Source organism: Monodelphis domestica, chromosome 5 (genome assembly GCF_027887165.1).
Source record: "Monodelphis domestica isolate mMonDom1 chromosome 5, mMonDom1.pri, whole genome shotgun sequence".
Classification (NCBI taxonomy): Eukaryota; Metazoa; Chordata; class Mammalia; order Didelphimorphia; family Didelphidae; genus Monodelphis; species Monodelphis domestica.
The window spans coordinates 260510911-260527832 of NC_077231.1; the positions used below are offsets into that span (position 1 = coordinate 260510911).

A 16922-nucleotide genomic window follows, 5' to 3' on the forward strand; every position below is an offset into this window, starting at 1 on the left:
AAATGGAAATCTTCCCCTGGAACCTGAGCTCTGGGTGAGTTTTCATTTTGCTATACCCAGTTCCAGGTCTCCATGTTGCTTCTTGGCAATGTCCAAACCAAGCCTCCATAGAGGTAGACTCATCTTTTTCCAATTCTCTCCAAGTTCTTTAGAGCAAAGATTGGCTTGCTCCATTATATTTTTATCCCCAGGGCTTGGCACATGTGGTTCAGTTGTATCTTGCTCTTCATGACCACATATGGAATTTTATTGGCAAAGATACTAGAATGGTTTACCATTTCCTTTTCCAGAGGATTAAGGCAATCAGAGATTAGGTGACTTGCTCAGAATCACACAACTAATGAGTATCTAAGGCTGGGTTTGAACTCAGATCTTCCTGACTCCAGCCCCAGGGCTCTATTCATTGAACCACTTGGCTACTTCTAGTGCATGTTAATTTAATTAATGTTTTATATTTCTTTAATTAATTCACAGATATGAACCTTCCCACAAAAAAAAAAACACTCCCAAAATTTGTTAGAATAAAAAACTTTGAAAATCAAATGATATTGAAGTGCTTTGATATCCTTCTCCAGTAGGTTAAGTGATTTGCCCAAGATCACATAACTAGTATGCATCTAAGGCTAGATTAGAACTCAAGTCCTCCTGGCTCCAGGCCCCAAGCCCTATTCACTGTACCATCTATCATTCCACAATAAAACAAATAATATTAATATGTGGTTTTCTGAGTCAATATATTTCCCCTATGGGTCAATATGGATGGTGTAATGCCTGCCATTTCTTTTTGAATTGGACACCACTGGTCTAGAAACACTGAGAGAAGTTCAGTGGCTTTCCTGGGGTCACCCAGCCAATATAGATGAGAGGCAGAACTTGATCCCAGATCTTTCTGGCTCTACAGTCAGCTCTCCATCCACTATGTCATCCCCAAACAGCAAAAGCTACATGATTTGATCTACATCTGGTATGGTTTTTCAATTCACTTCCACAAATTTATTTTGAGTTTTGATAATAATCGTAACAATGTCAATGCAACATTGAGTGTTACATTGAGTAGTTTCTATCAGTATTAACTTGAGGATTATTAAAATTAGCAAATCATATTATAATACAGCTTATTCTTCCATAGGCGGTTTAGTGTGAACATATTAGATTTGGGGTCTGAAGGCTTGGAACAGAATTCTGGCTCTGCTAACTTCTGGCTTATGTCACCTTGTGAAAGTAATTCATAGCTCAGTTTCTTCATCCCTAAACTGAAAGAACTGGAAACATTGGGGACAACTAAGTGGCACAGTGGATAAAGCATCAGACCAGGAAGACCTGAGTTCAAATCTGCTTCAGAAACTAGCATCCCACTGTTTGCCTCAGTTTCCTCATCTGTCAAATGAAGTAGAGAAGGAAAATGCAAACCACTCCAGTATATTTGCCAAGAAAATCCTAAATGGTTTTGATTATGTGTGAGTGTGCTCTTACATCAATGACCAATTTGAAAGTGTGTTTTGCATAACAATAAAAAAATTATAAAAAAGGAAATCCCAAATGGGGCATGACTGAAATGACTCAGTAACAGCAACAATAAAAGTGTTCTTCCAGGTGATTTATCCAAACCATCAACTACTGATTTATATCATATGATAGGAGAGGCTACATGTTGTTCCCTGACACAGAATTATATATAGTCAAAGTCTGACTGATGCAATATAGCCTTGCCTGTAAGGCAGGAATTCTTGGCTCTAAAACACTGAAAACGTGTCTGTAAGTGGATGAACTCTGCCCGAATCAACCAGGTGCACTTACCTGCTTACCCGTGAGATAGTTTGTACGTTTCTATAGGAAAGGGGGCAGAGAGCCCGAAAGCCTTCATAGTCCACCATCCTAGGAAGTGTTCCTGCCCTACTTTCTAGAAATGTCCCAGGAATGTAGCCAATCCAAAAGCTTTAAACTAAGCTGTACTCTTCCCTCAGTTATCTGGGTAATATTGGCAAAAATGAGATTTGTTTTTCATCTTAATTACCTGAATATCACAGAATGCTTTTGAACCCTGGGGTCATAAAGAATAGTGTGTGGTTGGTATATAATCACTGCTTTATAATAAGTTTCAGCACTTGTCTCATTAATGAGCTGATTATGAAGTGATGATAATATAGAAAGTATGCAATGCCTGTTTAACTACTTATATACTATTTTAGCGGTGAAGCAAACTAGTTTGTTCAAAACACTCTACTGATGTGAATTAGAAGATTCAGATATAAGCTTATTTTTCAGATGGAAAAATTCAAGTACCAAACTGAGTTGTCCAAAGCTAAGAAGCTAATAATAGTGACAATTTTTTTAAAGAAAAGAATTAAATCTAGATCTTTAGGTAAGAATCTTAAAGTTAGAAGAGACTATCAGTCACCTAGTCTGCCCATAACTGGATAAGAATACCTGACTACATCCCTGGCAAGTATTGGCACAGCCTTTGTTTGAAGAACTCTGGAAACGGGGAGCTCACTATCTCCTGGAGTAGGTAAGCCATTCCCTGTTGGATAGCTTTAGGCAAATAGCTGTCCCTCTAACTATCCCCAGCTGTTTCTAGGTCTGTCCTTTGGCACCAAAGAGAACAATGCTATAACTTCTTTGGTATGACAGCCCTTCAAATATGTGTAGACAGCTATTATGTCCCCAATAAACTTTCTCTTTTCCAAGGTAAGCATGCCCAGTGTGTTCATCTAATGCATGGGTGGTATTGTTTTGAGTTCCCTCATCATTCTGCTGAATGTTATTCTAATTTAACAATATCCTTCCAAAATATGAGGTACAGATTTGAATCTAGTATTCTAAATGTAATTTGACATGGGCAAAGGAGAGGTATCATCTCCCTTTTTCTGTTTTTATTAATGCAGCTTAAGTGATCTTGCCTTTAGGTCCTTTTCCTGCTTCTATCTTCTCCCATCCTATATTTGTACAGTTGAGTTTCATAAATCTAAGGCATTTATATATCCTTATACTTTAGCCGATGAGATTTGATTAATCATTCTCACTGTCTTTTTAATCAAATTGTTAACCCTTGTTGACACAGCTCTTTCCCAGTTTTGTGTCATCTGTAAATTTGGTCAATAATTCTTCCAAATCATTGATAAATTCTTTGGCAACAGGACCAAGGACAGAGCCCTGTAGCACTCTCCCAAAGACATCCTTTCAGTTTGCCATATAGCCCCAACTTATCTCTAAATCCATAAACCCTACCATTCTGCACAATCTAGATATACTCCAAGCTTTCTTTTTTCATAGTGAACCCCCTAAACACACACACACACACACACACACACACACACACACACACACACAATCTTGGAATGATTTCTCTACACTCACCTTTGAATCTACTCATTAAAATCCTGCCCATCTTTGAGGATTTACTCTTTTTTTTTTTTGCAATAACTAGCCTTTATAAAGCATTTTAAATTTGCAAAGCACTTGACCTAGTTATTTCATCTGATTCTCACAAAAGCTCTGTAAAGTGGATGTTAATTGTTATGCCTATTTTATTGATGAGGAAACTGAGGCAATTAGGGGTTGAATGATTTACCCAGATTCACATGCAAAGATTTACCTCAGATACTTTGACTCTATCCAGTGTACTGCCTATCTGTAGCACTTAGTACCATGACTTCTAAATAAGTCACTCACTATTTGTGTTCCCTTAAATAAACTGATCAACCTGATTTCTAACTGATAATTGTAGTATGGTAGGAGCTCGATGTACTTAGGATTCCATCATAGCACTCCCAAGAGAACAAAAAATCACCAGAAGATACAATGAAAATGAAAATGAAAATTTTTAGAGAAAATACTATAAGCTTCTCCGTTGTCGATATGGAATCTGATGTGGTACAATAGGAGAAGCTTCTAAGGTAAGAAGAGTCACTTGGCTTGGGCTTAGCCTCCACCTCAAGTGGATTTACCTTAGTGTCCATTATTCAGTTTGAAACTGCTAGCCTAAGATTCCCTTCAGGGTAGATTCTCACGGGAACAGGGAACAAGTACAAGCTTTGGGGTCTCCAACTAGTCCTAAAACTTGGGGTTCATCATATCTTACTAGACTACAAGTTTGGGGTTTCTAGATTCCATGTTGACACCATCAAGCCAAGGACTACATACGAAGATGGCCAGATTCCTCCAAAGACTCTAAATGGACCCAAGCCATAGAAAGGTGGAAGGCACAACAAACTAGAATCATGACAGGAGAGATGACCAGACCATCACTTGGGCAATTCAAGCCCAGGTAGATTCATCAAAATCCTGACTGGACCAGACCAGCACACAAGCAGCCTCCACCTAACCTAGAACATGGAAAACCTTCATTCAAGCCACTGGGAAAAAATGGTCATATCAGCCCATATTCATTCCATAGTCAGAAAAAAAAGTCCAAAAGGAAAGTAATAACTTCATGAGATAACAAAAAAATATCAAAACAAGATCAAAAGACTGAGAAAATAGAAGAAAATAGAAGATATCTAAAATCAAACACAATAAGTCAGGAAAATAGGTGAAGGGGGCAATGACAGCCTTATCAACAAGGCGGAGTCAGAAGGAAATATTGCACATTTGGCCTTTGCCTACACTAACCCATGAATCAGCACAGGGCAGGGACAGGTGATCCATGCACCTGCCATGAAAAAACAAAGCTTTGGGGAGACAGGCTGAATAAGCCAGCTCCATTCATCTTGATTTTTTTTTTCATCCCATGTTATACCTCATTGACTCAATTTTCCACTCTTCCTCAGAGTTTCTTGTTGATTTCAGCCTCTTGGACTTTGACTTCCAGAGAACCAGGATTCCCAGCTTTATCATGGCCTTTGTTTTACTCTCGCTTAGCTCCCATTCAGACAATACTCCTCTTTTCCCAGGAAAAGATTATTCATCTCCACTGTATCAGCCCCGATGACTATATTAGTAATACTGGCATGCGTCAGCTCCTTGACAATACACGGGGCCAGGAATGTGACAAATGGTAGTTTGAAATTTTGTATTCTGGATGCTACATTATGTAATGTTTTATGAATGGTTAGAAAGTAATTTAGAATGATGCTAAGGTAATTAAAATATTCGTACCCTTTGACCCAGAGATTGCACTGTTGGCCTATACTTTAGAGAAGTCGATTTTTTAAAAAAAGACCTTCTATGCACTAAAATATATATATATATATATATATATATATATATAAAACATCATTTTTTGTAGTAACCAAACCCTCAAAGCAAATTCAATGCCCATCAGTTGGTACAGATAAATTCTTTGTGATACATTACTGTGATGAAACAACAAATATGATTAATATTGGGGAACTTATTTGAATTGATGTAAAATTAAGTAAGTAGAATCAAGAAAACAATACAGAGACAGAGAAAGAGGGAGAGGTAAAGAGACAGAAAAAGGAAAGGGGAGAGATCTCTGCGAAAGAGATAACATGCCTAATGACAATAACACTATAAGTAGAAAGAACAAAAGAAAAACAACTCATTTGTTTGCTATGAAGAAAAGCTATGAGAAGGTAATCCTTCCCCCCCACCCTTATTCTTTGCAAAAGTAGAAGACCATGGGTATGGAGTGCTGCATATATGCCAAGTGTTTCAATGTGTTGGCTAGTTTTCCTGAAATTTTTTCTTTTTTTAAAAAATTCTTTCTTAAAAAGGATGGTCCTCTGGGAAGGGAAAAGGGCAGGATACATTGGAAAATGTACGTGATAAAGAATAAAAACTATCCATAAGATATATTGTAAATATTTCATGAATAATCTGAATGAAAGGGGGCTAGTTGGGGATAAGGAAGAATGAGTAGCATCTTAAAGGAAAACACAAAATGTCACAATGACCATTTTAAAAATTAGAAAAGTATTTCCAAGAAATATGACATTGCTTTTTGAACATTGGAGCAATAAACTTAACTAAGTTGATTTAGGACAAATCCAGGATAGCTTAGGGGAAAAGAACAAGTACTGAATGGAGATTAAGCTTCTTCTATTCAAGGGTGACCGAAAAATAACTGTCAGTCTTGCTCAATAGCAGGTCATTTGTGAAGTAATAATGACTAATATTTATGTAGTATTTCAAGGTTTTTTGTTTAGTTATTTCAATGATGTCTGACTTTTCGTGACTTTTAAAATAAAACAGTGTTTTGCCATTTCCTTTTCTGAGGAAACTGAGGCAAATAGGCTAACAGGGATAAATGGCTTGCTCAGGGTCACATAGCTAGTAAGGGTCTAAGTCTTGATTTGGACTCAGGAAAATGAATCTTTCTGACTCTGGGCCCAGGGCTCTATCCATTGTGCCACATAGTTGCCCATTTTAGGGTTTACAAAGCACTTGTCTCCATTAGAAAAGAGAAAATGGAAGGCAGGTGAAAAAAAAGCTTGCTGAAGCATACAATTAATTGTTCTCCAGAAGGGTGATTCTCTTCCTCTAAATTCCCAAAATGATGTAGGCAGCTTATGCTGTGATGCAACTTGGATCCATTGTTTTTCATAGCATTATACATAGATTAAGAGTGGGGAAAAGCTGGTATTATCTATTCCAATGTTTTAATTTTGCAGATGAGAAAACAAACACCGAAACATCAAATGATTTCTATGAAGTTGCTAATCTCTTCCCTAAGTTCCATCACCAACTGCCTTCTGGAATTTAATGTATTGTTATTAAATTTGTTTTTTTTATTATATATTTATGTGTTATATACTAATTTTATAACGATGGTGATGATGATAATATTATTATATAATGATGATGATAGCCAGCCCTTATATAGCACTTTTAAGGTTCGAAAAGCATTTTATAAATATTTCATATTATCTTAAAACATCAAAGGAGAATTAAATATAAACTTCTTTGACATTTTAAGTACTTCCCAGTTCTTCTGACTCCTTGTTACAGTCCAGTAGGGGTCTCCGCATATTGCCCTACTCACTGCCTCTCCCTCCTCCATGCATTTGTCCTGGTTATGTGTCAAGTGTGGAACACTCTCACTTCTTAGAATCCTTGACTTTGTTCAAGATTCATTTAAATGACACCTTTTCAAGGAGGCATTTCCTGGTCCTTAAAGCTATGAATGCTTTTACTTCTAAGATTACCTTCCATTCTACTCTATAATTGTCTTGTGTGTAATTGGGTTTGATCTATATGGTAGGGACTTGTATTTCAAGGGGGTTCCATTCTAAGACCATCATGGGTGACCGAATCCATGAATATAAGCAAACACCTGCTCTTAACTATGGGTAACTGAATCAGTGGATACTGGGGCACAGCTGAACTATCAGCACCACCTCTCTTGTGCTTTGGGGCCATTATTAGAATAAATAAGAACTTAAAAAAAAAAACACCCTTACCTTCTGTTTTGTTTCAATTCTAAGATAGGGCAGTGAGGGCTAGGCAATTGTGGTTGAGTGACTTGCCCAAGATCACATTGCTAGGAAGTTTCTGAGGTCAGATTTGAATCCATGACTTCCCAACTTCAGGCCTGACAATCTATCCACTGGGCTACCTAGCTGCCCCACTGAGGGTTTTTTTTTTTTTAAAGGCACTGTGATAATGCTACAACAAATGCCATCAGATAAAACAAGAGACAGATACAAATTGGAGCCTAGTAGTATGGGAACAAAGGGAAATGAGTCATGTACTGGCCTGGTAGACTTCACCATGTTATATAGCCTGTACTCTCTTGGCTAGTAGTTTGGAACTTATGAACCATTTTTAATTTTTTTTCTGGAATTTTCCAAATTTTCCAATTTTTTTTCTTTTTTCCTTTTTCTCTGGTAATTGAATCAGTAGATATTAAATCAGTGGATATAGAGAAACAACTTTTTTCTCTCCCTCTCTCCTTTTCTCCCTCCTTCCTTCCCTTCCTTCCTCCTTCTCTCCCTGTCTTTCCTTCTCTGTCTCTCTTTCTCTCTTCTGTTTCTGTCTCTGTCTCTGTCTCTGTCTCTGTCTCTGTCTATCTCCTCTCTCTGTCTCTGTCTTCTCTCTCTCTCATTTTCTCTCTTTCCCTCTCACTGTCTCTCTCCCTCTCTGTCTCTCTGCCTCTTTCTCTCTCTCTCCCTCTCTCCTTTCTCTCTCTCACACACACATACACATACTCTCTTCCTCTCAGGGTGTGAGTGTGCATATATATGTAATATATATGTATATATAGATATATGTTTCCTCTTCCATTTAAATGTAAACTTCATAAGAATAGGGACTTTTTTTTTGCCTTTCTTTTTATCCCTGGCACTTAACATAGTGTTTTATATAGGGGTCCTTAACCTTTTTCTACATCATGAGTCCCTTTGGCAGTCTGGTAAAGCTATGGACCCCCTCTCAGATTGATGTTTTTTTTTTTTAATTTGATCATTTCCAAACATGATTCACTGGAAACAAAGATCATTTTCTTTTCCTCCCCCCCCCCCCACCTCTCCCTCTCCCATAGCCAACACGCGATTCCACTGGGTATCACATGTGTTCTTGTTTCGAACCCATTTCCATGTTGTTGGTATTTGCATTAGAGTGTTCATTTAGTCTCTCCTCAGCCATATCCCTCCACCCCTGCAGTCAAGCAGTTGCTTTTCCTCGTTGTTTTTACTCCCGCAGTTTATCCTCTGCTTGTGGATAGTGTTTTTTAGATCCCTGCAAGATTGATGTTTTAAATGCATAAAATAAATAATGTAGGATTACATAAGAAATCAGTTATGTTGAAATCTAGTTATCAGAATTATGTAGAAGACAAGTTCATGCACTCCAAGGTAATAACCCCCCAACCTGGTCTGTATTCTCTTGGCTAGTAGTTTAGAACTTATGAACCATTTTAAAATTTTTTCTGGAATTGTCCAAATTTTCCAATTTTTTTCTTTTCTCCTTTTTCTCTGGTATTTGAATCATTAGATACTGAATCAGTGGATATGTATATTTTTCACACATGTAATTATATAGCATATATATATGTATATGTGTATTCCATATTTTATATATAATGTTATTTTGTATATTATATACTATAGTATACATTATATACTACATATTCAAATAAATATAGTATAATATAGTATATAATTAGGTCTGGAGTCAGGAACACTCATCTTCATGAGCCCAAAACTGGCCTCAGACATTTACTAACTATGTGACCCTGGGCAAGCCATTTACCTCTGTTTGCCTCAGTTTCCTCATCTATAAAATGAGCTAGAAAAGGAAATGGCAAAACACTTCAGTATCTATGCCAAGAAAAGCCCAAATGGGGTCACAAAGAGTCAGGCATAATTGAAACAACCAAACAACAACAAAAATAAATACTATATATTTGTTAAATTATATATGTATACAATTACTATATGTAAACATTCATAGATATTTTTTTAAAAGATACAGTTCCTTGATATTTGACCTTGCCTGATGGTGGGAATGGGGTCAAGTGAATGACCTCCCAAAGATCCAACTCTATTATCCAATAATTCAATAATTTTCTTCCTATATGCTTTGCTTCAATATGCCCAATACCAGGTATTTCTCTATGGGTTAAAATTATACACACTAATGACTTGTTCCCTCAAATAACTATACATGGAGAAAGAGAAATGGCCATATTTAGGTTTGGATAAATACTAGTATGAAAAAGCTAAAATGCTCCTAATGGCTGTTTAATCTTTGTCTTCTTGGTCTCTAGTTTCTGGTATAATTCCTGACACACAGTAGGAGCTTAATGAATACTTTGTTCATTAATGTGTACAAGTCATCTCTTCTGATAGAGTGTCAACTCCTTGAAAGCAAAGAACATTTCTCTTCTATGTTTTTAATTTTTTGGTTGATTAATTTAAAATTTGCTGATTGATAGACAAAGTTTGATTCACTCTTCACATAGCACTGTGCCTGGTACATAGTAGGTACTTAACAAATATGTTTTTTTTTTATTGAATTGTTTGATTGAATCACTTTCTTAGCTGAATTGACCCTCGTGCAGTTTTTATTTTCCTCCTCACAAGGTGTACATCCTCTAACCAACTGTCTAGTCAAAGGATACCCATTTTGGAGGGTCATTATGGTTTATGGCTGGAAGTGTTGTTTGAAATACGTAAAATTCCATTTTTGTTTTGAACAGATCCACAGCTCCTCATTTATAACATTGTTTATTTCACATACCACAACATGCTTTAATTAAAAGATCCAATAAACTTTTTCAACTGTGGTTGCACCCTATGACTCATAAGCTTGGTTTCTCCTTCCCCTCCCCCCAACCCAATAAGTCCAACAACATCTGGTAGCTTATATAAGGAGAGAGGATGTTCTTTACAATTGGTAATCTCTCTGGACAACATGTTTCTGCATTTGGCCAAATTCCATTTTTCTCAGAGTTGCTTTCTCATACACTCTAACTGGCATTCTCCAGCCTAAAGATGTACACATATGGGAATTTGGTCCACTATTTGATTATTTTTTTTAAAAAGGACATGATCTGTAATCAATCTCTAAATTTTAATTTGGCTAATTTTACTTTATCAGTGATCAGTTTCTAAATTCTAGTGTTAAATTTGTTTATAATATCTTATTATGAGTATTTGTGAGTCTATTAACAGAGAAAAAGAACAAATAGGACTACTAATTTAGCACTGGAAGATCTGGTCCCCTTCATTTTAAAAATGAGAAACCTTAGACCTCAATGAATTAAGTGATTTGCCCAAGATCAGACAGATAAAAAAGTTGCAAATCTGAGACTTGAACCCAAGTGTTCTGATGCCAAAGTCTAACGTACTCTCCATTGTACCTTCATCCTGGTGCCGCCTTGCATGTATAGCTACATTTATCTGTGATGGTTATACATTACAAAATCCACAGAAACTCAGTGGCCTCTGATAAATCACTGAAAAGGAGATAAGGATCAGATATTGCAAAATATCTCTCTAGACATGCAGCATTTTTTCTTCACAGATGTTTCTCACATCCTCTGACTCACAGCTCTTCAGACAGCATAAAATATGCATGATATTCACACTGTTAAAGCTTCTTAAAACATGCCCCTAGGTTTCTGAATGTTTCTGCTTTAATATCTTTTCTTACATTAAAATTTAAATTTGAAAACAAAAAAAATTAGAAAGAGGACATGTTCTGCAACTGAAATTACATCCATTTAAATCAGATCAGATTCCTGTGATTTGGGACTATTATTTCTTCAGGCAGAAAAGGATGAAGCTATTCCAAGTCACTTACCCTGCATCTGCTTGCTTTTTTATTTCTCTGGATAAGATATGTTGAGAGTAAAAAACCATATTGTAATCAAACTTGGCAGCCCCAAAGACTTTAATTGAGTCCAGATACACAGAACACTTAATTTAATTTTCAGTTTAAGGATAAGACAACATTGACATCCAAAATGCAATTTAGTACGATGTAGATAAGGTCTATGAGGGCAGGGACTTTTTAACTTTTATTTGAATATTGCTATCACTGGGAACAGTGCCTGGCACATAGTTGGAGCTTTGTGTGTGCTTATCTAATTGAATTAGATATGGTTAAGTTAGACCCAGTTAGGTTTGTCATTAGCTTTATATGGAACTGTGCTGTCTGCTCTGCTTCAGTCAGTCAATTAATCAATGAAAAAGCATATTTATTAGATGTCTACTATGTGCCAGGGACTGTGGTAGGTGCTGGGGATATTCAGACAAGAGTGAAAGAGTGAGGGGCAGCTGGGTGGCTCAGTGGATGAGAGCCAAGTCTAGAGACGGGAGGTCCTGGGTTCAAACTTGACCTCAGATACCGCCTAGCTGTGGATGGATCCTGGGCAAGTCACTTAACCCCCATGATCTAGCCCTTACTGCTCTTCTGTCTTGGAATCAATACAGAGTATTGATTCTAAGTTAGTGTTTAAAAAAAAAAGAGCAAAAAAGCCTGTGCCCTCAAGGAGTCTATATTCTTTCTGATGCCTGTTCATAAGTTTGGACAAGATAGAGATTTAGATATGTGTGTGTATATGTGTGTGTGTATTTAATAGAGATGTATAGCTAGAGATAAAGTGACGAAATAGAGATAGAAATCTATAAACACTATAGATATAGATAGATGATAAGAATTAAATGATGTCTAGAGAGATATAGAGATGGATGTCCAGTCATTTGGCCATGCCTGACTCTTGATCTCTTTTTGGTAGGTTTTTTCTTGGCAAAGAAACTGTAATGGTTTACCATTTCCTTCTCCAATAGATTAAGGCAAACAGAGGTTAAGCAACTTGCTCAGGGTCACACAACCAATTCAGATTTGAATGCAATTCTTTTTGACACCCGGACCCAGCACTCTATCCATGAGCCTTCTACCTGCTTCCAGAGAAACATAAATATAGAGCTAGAGACAGACACAAATATAGATGGAATAGAGATTGAGATGGCAGAGAGAGATAAAGAGATATAGAATCAACACATGATATTTTTGAGGCACCAGCAGATGGGGGAAAGACAAGGAAAGATTTTATGTAGGAGTCAGTGCTTGAGCCAAGTTTTGAAGGAATCTGGGGCTTCTAAGAGCTGAAAGCGAGAAGGGAATGCATTGTAGGCATCATAGACTGCCATTTCAAAGGCACAGAAAGGGCAAATCTTACATGAGGAGCATTAAGAAGACCACTTGGGCTGAATGTTGGGTTCGTGAAGGGTGGTCACATAGAATAAGTCTGGAAAGGTTGAGATTAGGTGGTGAAAAGCTTTATATGCCAAATAGAAGAGATTATTTTGCTCCTAGAGGGAAGAGGGAAGCATTGGAGTTTGGTGAGTGACATGATCAGACTTGAGTTTTGCCTGTTTATAAAAAGTCCACCTGAAAACCTAGGGATCTGTCCTCTCTCTAGCAATCTTATCACCACTTCTTTCAGCTCTTATTATAGGGGAATGTTACTGAACTGGAATATTTTATTAGACAGATTCCTGGCATTCAGAATCCCTCCCCCCAAAAAAATTTTAAGGGGGAAAATGAAGTGATTTGCTTTTGAAGATAAAACAAGTGTGTACATATGCACATATTGCTAGGGAGACTCCATAGACTTTGATGACTTGGGGAAATTGGTAAGGAAAGATATTTGCTTCTGTTTGGTAGAGAGGTGGATGCTATAGATACCAAGGATGACAGATGTTGCCAGATACAGTCTTTTGCTGCATCTTGCCTTGATTTTGCTGAAAAGTTGTTGGTTTTTTTCTTTTCGGTATCAAATGATAGCATTTGTACAACCCAATAGAATTGCTGGTCAGCTCTGGGAGAGGGGAGGGAAGAGGGGAGGGAAAGAAAATGACTCGTGGAAAATAGAAAAATGTTTTTAAAATAAATAAAGAAAACGTTTTTTTCTTTGTTACGAAGAAGGATGTGATGTTGGACAGATGGAGCACTGTAGTGTTACAGGGAGATGACTGCTATGAAAGCAAAGGCAACAATGAGTATTTTTTTATACATCAATGCACTTTTTTTCCAAATATTGGCAAGCCAACTTCACAGTAAGATATTAAATTGTTGTTGTTCATCTCCGAGTAACATACTGCCTTAATTTAAAGACTGTTGATTTGATTGGAAGAGTTTTTAATTTATGGTATTTGTTTTGTTTTAGAATTTCCAGTCATGGAGAGAATCTATGGCAACCTGCTGTTTGTCTCAGACATGCTAAAATATTACATACGCATTTATTCCTTGTCAGCACCAAATAAAAATGTTCATCAATCCTACTGAATGCAGAACCCTGACAAGACCCTAGAAGCTCTTGGATTCAGTTTGGCAAACCATGGGAACTATGGCTTGGGAATGAGAAAATAAATTATGTATAATATTTATTTAAACTATTCAGCAATGTGACTGACTTGCACTTAGCTAGAGGAATGTTTTTAGGAAGTGAGAGACAAATGTTGTTTTTTTGCTGTAAGAGAAAACAGCATGGGAAGAATGGAGATGTTTGTGCAATTCTAATCACAAATATATTTTCCTTTTGCTGGTTTGTCTCCTGAGTCTCTTCCTTTTGTCATGCCCAGCTGATGCATTTGGGGCCCAGCTTTGCTCCGTGGGTGTTGAGAGCTGAGGAAAAGTGACTAAAAGCTCTGCTTTCAGAAGCACCCACAGGCAACATTTAAGAAGCTGGTTGATTTAGTCATTTCCCAACCTGCTGGAAAGGCAACCCAGATGAGAGCAGCTGAATTTCTTCCTGATTGTGAGGGAGTATGTGTGAAGTTGAGAGGCAGGAAGGCCCCTGGGTGCCCTTGGGCTTTATTAATTCCCCAAACCAAAATTTCCCAACATCCTGCTTGTTTTCTTAAATCAAGGCTTTCATTTCCTGAAGCAAATTTTGAAAAATCATGTCCTTCTATCTGATTATAAAGTGACTTCACCCTTTATTCCTCTAACATGACTCTTCTGGGATGCTTCATCCTGGCATCAGAAAACTCAGAGGCTCTGTCTAAATGGCACAAGTTCCTCCTACAAAATGTCATTCATATGCCAGGCAGTATTATTTCCTTACAGACATGGTGGCAAGGGGATATGATGGGAGGGAATAGAAATATTGTCTAGGGAAGAGGACAGAGACCAACCTGGACCTAGGAGGACTTGTATTTAAGTTTTGCCTCTGATATAGAATTACATATTGTCAGAGTAACTGTGGGCAAGTCAGTCCCTCTCTCGGTGCCTCAGATATCTCTCTAAGACAACATTACAGATAAGGTAGGGTAGTTGGGTAGCACAATAGGGCCAGGATTCCAGAAGACCTGGGTGCAATTTTTCTTTAGACACTTACTAGCTGTGTGACCTAAGCAAACCATTTCACCTCTTTCTGTCTCAGTTTCCTTGTGTAAAAAGGAAATTTTACTTCCCCTATAGAATAGGAATCATAATAGCATATTCCTCCAAGGCTTATTGTGAGCATCAAATGATAGGACATTTGTAGAGTGCTTTGCAAATCTTTATAGAGCTATATACATTATATATACACATATATATATATATCCTAGTTATTATTTTAAATTGGTAATTTACACTGACAGAGGCAGGTTCCATGCTAGGAATCAAGATGCTGATAAAATAACAGATCCAGGTCAAACACGATCCCTAAAAACACCTGTAAATCTGCCCCTCATGGTTTAAGCCTCCACTCCAATTTGAAGTAGTATGCCTTTCATTTCATTCATGTAGAGATACTGATTTCTTACCATGTTAACAGAAACCTAGACAAGTACTTTAAGTTTAAAAGCATACTAAGATTTTTTGCGACACCTGGGATTGGCTAGTTGTCTATAAGTAAATCACACTTTCTAAGTCCCAGGTTCTTTATCTGAAAGAAAAAAATAGAAAAGAATACCAGTAGTAATCTAAAAAAAAGTATGAACTTTATGGTGTCCTCTAAATGTCTGCTCTTACTTAAGCTCCTTGATTCTTCTTGTCATGGCTTGATGACAATGGATTCCACCATTTAAAGAGAAATACATCCCCCAGAATTCTTTGGTTACTGTGGAAACTGGTTCCTGTTTGGGTCAGCCTGTGAATACTGGGTGAAATCGTTTATCATCACTAAAATGTTACTTATGTCCTTTCCATCTCCTTCCTGAAACAGAATGACTTTGCACACCAGAAGCCAAGGTTGACCATTGCTTAAGTTCTCCAAGAAAGCAGTCCAAGTGGGTAGTTGCATTTTATTTGGAATAAGCCATACCAAACTCTCACATATTCTTTAGAAAACAGATCAGTTGGGGGCAGCTGGGTAGCTCAGTGGATTGAGAACCAGGCCTAGAGACGGGAGGTCCTAGGTTCAAATCCGGCCTCAGTCACTTCCTAGCTGTTTCACCCTGGGCAAGTCACTTGACCCCCATTGCCTAGCCCTTACCACTCTTCTGCCTTGGAGCCAATACACAGTATTGACTCCAAGACGGAAGGTAAGGGTTTTTAAAAAAAAAAGAAAAAGAAAACAGATCAGTCACGTCCATCAACTGGCACCACAAAGCAGCCAAGTCAGCCTGACTGAAGCAGAGAGAAAGACAGGATGTCTCGTGCCAAGCAAGTCAAACCACCAAGATCATCTCAACCATTGAGACTTTGATGGCGATAACCCATGCATGACACCGAATCCATGATTCTTCAGGAATAGCAATGTCTCTAAGACACCAGCTCTGCTTCCATTCAAGGCTCTGTGGACATCACAGAAGAGAAGGGACTCACTGGCCACCACCAACACCAACTACAATCATCAGCCTGGGAGGAGATCTGACCTGGTGACTGCTTCTGCAATTTACTCTGCCTTCTCAATAGCCAAACTTCTAAAGACCTGGAAAATAAATTCTTGTCACAAAAGTCCTTGCACAGTCAAATGGTCCAACATCAGAAAGAGATGTGATATGGGGCAGCTGGGTGGCTCAGTGGCTAGAGAGCCAGGTCTAGAGACAGGAGGTCCTGGATTCAAATCTGACCTCAGATACTTCCTAGCTGTGTGACCCTGGGTAAATCACTTAACCACCATTGCCTAGCCTTTACCTTGGAACCAATACACAGTATTGATTTTAAGATGGAAGGTAAGAGTTAAAAAAAAAAGAAATGTTATTAACTGTAAAAAATGACACTAAGAAAGGTACATCACCATAGGCTTCTTTGCTGTACCTTAAGGACCATAGGGCCCTTCCATCTTGTAGTTGAAACTAATATGAGTTGTCTCCTTCATTCAAATGTGAGTTCTTTTAAAATCAGGGCCTGTCTTTTGTCCTGTCTTGCTATTTTTATCCCCAACACTTAGCACAAATCTTAATACATTTCTTTTTTTTAACCCCTACCTTCCATCTTATGATAAATGCTGTGTATTGGTTCCAAGACAGAAGATCAGTAAGGGTTGAGCAATGTAGGGGTAATAAACTTGCCCAGGATCTTGGAGCCAGGAGCTTGGGAGTATTTGAGGCCAGATTTGAACCCAGGACTTCCTGTCT

General features: G+C 37.7%; 1 long non-coding RNA gene across 1 annotated transcript; it reads left to right on the plus strand.

Moving 5' to 3' along the window:
• Positions 1 to 12145: 12145 nt before the first annotated feature.
• Positions 12146 to 16299, plus strand: LOC103097587 (uncharacterized). The gene is made up of 2 exons (XR_008912421.1): positions 12146 to 12752; positions 13580 to 16299. It is a non-coding gene; the product is annotated as an uncharacterized LOC103097587 (long non-coding RNA).
• The last annotated feature ends 623 nt before the right edge of the window (positions 16300 to 16922 follow it).